This window comes from Orycteropus afer, unplaced genomic scaffold (assembly GCF_000298275.1).
Source record: "Orycteropus afer afer isolate SDZICR_OR568_19922 unplaced genomic scaffold, OryAfe1.0 scaffold00066, whole genome shotgun sequence".
In the NCBI taxonomy this organism is placed as follows: domain Eukaryota; kingdom Metazoa; phylum Chordata; class Mammalia; order Tubulidentata; family Orycteropodidae; genus Orycteropus; species Orycteropus afer.
In genome coordinates, this window is record NW_006921653.1 from 7,983,725 (window position 1) to 7,986,533 (window position 2,809).

The following is a 2,809-nucleotide window of genomic DNA, read 5'->3' on the forward strand; positions in this document are numbered from 1 at the left end:
TCAAACCCACCAGCTACTCCTCAGAAGGAAGACTGGGCAATCTACTTCCATAAGGATTTACTGCCTCAGAAACCCAGTATGGGTCACTATGAGTTGGAATCACCTCGGTGGGAGAGGGTTTGGTTTCTTTGGTGAAGGCACATACTCAGTTGCTTGCAGTAGATTCCACCATGGAGTTGATTAGCAGTCTCATTGTGGGAAATAACTACATCCAGCTGCCCAGCCACTCAAACCCAGGCCCAGCCAAGTTGATCCATAATCTTAACTACTACAATATCTTTAGTTGTTATAGGTCTATAAACATTTTCTATTTCTTCTTGATTTGGTTTCAGTTGTTTGTGTCTTTCTGGAAATTTGTTAATTCTGTCTATCTTTCTAATTTTAACTTTTTATTGTGATTTGGATAAAATGTTACAAAGCAGATTCATTTTACATTCAATAGTTCATACACATTTTTTGACATATAGTGTTTCATTGTGCCCCATTTAATTCCTTTATATTTCTGGAAGATTAGGGATAATGTCCTCTCATTCTTGATTTTAGTAATTTGACTTTCCTCTCTTTTATTTGTAGTCAGTACAAATAAAATTTGTCAATTTCATTGATCTTTTCAAAGAATCAACTTACTTTTTTAAAAAAAATTTTCTATACTGCTTTTCTGCTCTCCTTTTCATTAATTTCCATTCTAATCTTACTACTAAAAAGATGAAAATCAGGACATGAATAGATATGTGCATAATCATGTTCTTCACAGCACTATTCACAATAGCAAAGAGATGGAAACAGCCAAAGTGCCCATTGATAGATGATGATACATACAATAGCTGTGTAATTTGACTGTGTCAATTTACTTGTCGACCTTCAGTTAATTAGCCTCAACAGCCAGCAGCTATTGAGGTACCAAACCATGGTACATACAACAGTGGAATACTATGCAACATTAAGGAATAACGTAGAAGCTGTGAAACACTGCATAATGTAAATGAACTTGGAGGACATTATGCTGAGTGAAATTAGTTAATCACAGAAGGACAAATATTGGTTGGGTCTCTTACTATAAAAAGTCAAGGAAAAGTTTACATAGGGAGGGAAACTTTGTTGGTTACCAGAGATAAGATGGCAAGGGAGGGAAAGTTGCTAGCTACGTAAGAGACATGCATTGGTTTGGGTGAAGGGAAAGGCAGTAATAACAAAAGTGTGTAATGAGCACATGTCACTAACAAAAAGGGAGACATGGAGAAGTGCACAAGAGGTACAGATAACAAAGGTGAATACTGTTACATACATCCACAATACTGTGTTATTAGTAATAACAAGCATTAATCTATGAGTGGATACGTAGATAGTCAGGCAAGATGATCAGGTATGGGTAGGCAAATGGGAATATACCCATAACCAAATATAGGTTTGGTAGGCAATATTTCCACATATGTATTTATATGTGCTATAAAAATGTCGATATATATAACAGAATTAACAGAGGTAAAAGTTTAGCTAACTTCTTAGCCATAACCAAACACATTAAAGGAGTGAGTCACTGGGCCTGTGGGCTTGGGACCATGGTTGTGGGGGACTTCAAACTAAACTGGCACAACACAGTACACGAAAGCATTGTTCTACATCTTACTTTGTGGAGTAGTGGACTGGGGTCTTAAAAACCTATGAGTGGCTGTCTAAGATGCAACTATTAAAATCTCTTCATCTGGAGCAAAAAAGAGTGAAGAAAATCAAAGATGTATGAAAACTATTAGTCCATGGAATTAGTGGACCATGGGAACTTCAGCCTATACTATCATGAGACCAGAAGAACTAGATCGTGCCCAGCTACCAATGCCTACCACTCAGAAAGGGATCAAAATTGGAGAACCTGGACAGAGTGGAGGAGCCCTGGTGGCGTGGTGCCTAAGACATTTGACTACTAACCAGAAGGCTGGTGCTTCAAAACCACCAGCCACTCCTCAGAAGGAATACTCGGTAATCAACTTCTGTAGTAATACCAGCTCAGAAACCTTAGGAGGTGTTGCTTATGAGATGGATCCAATTCGACGGCAGTGAGTTTGGTTTGGTTTTGGTTTTGGGAGAAAAATGTGGAATAAAACTTAAAAACATAAAAAGGACAAGGCATACTGGTCAGATAGCAATGGGTGAAATTCCCAAGACTGTAGCCCTTAGTCACCCTTTGGGCCACGAATTGAACTCACTCCCATGGCTTAACTCTCAGCCAAACAATAGAAAGGCCTACAAGCTGAACAATTTACTCCAGGGATCTGCACTCCTTAGAATGAACATAATCTACTGTGGGAGATGTGAAGGGAGAAAGCTCAGAATGCAGGAATGCATAGGAAATAAGAACACAGGGAAAAAGCAACGACACGGAGGAAGTGGGAAGAGAGCTGTTACTTTTTGGGGATTGCAGTCAATGTCACAAACAAAATATGTATAAACTGTTGAAAATGAAGCTGCTCTGTGAAATTTCACTCAAATCACAATAAAAAGTTAAAAAAAAGGAAGATATTTATAACAAGCATAAATAAATAAAGTACAACATTTTAAATTACTATAGCAACTCCAGGTTTTCTATGGTCATTTATATTATGCTTGTTTTTTTCCATTCATTTTCTTGCAACCTATTTGTGTCATTAAATATAAAATTGATCCTGTTTTTCTTTTTTTTAAAATCTAGTCTGACAATTTTTGTGTTTTTTTAATAATTATTTAATCTATTCACTACTACTACTACTAGTCACTGCCATCAAGTCGATACTGACTCATAGCGACCCCCATTGGGTTTCCGAGGCTGTAAATCTTT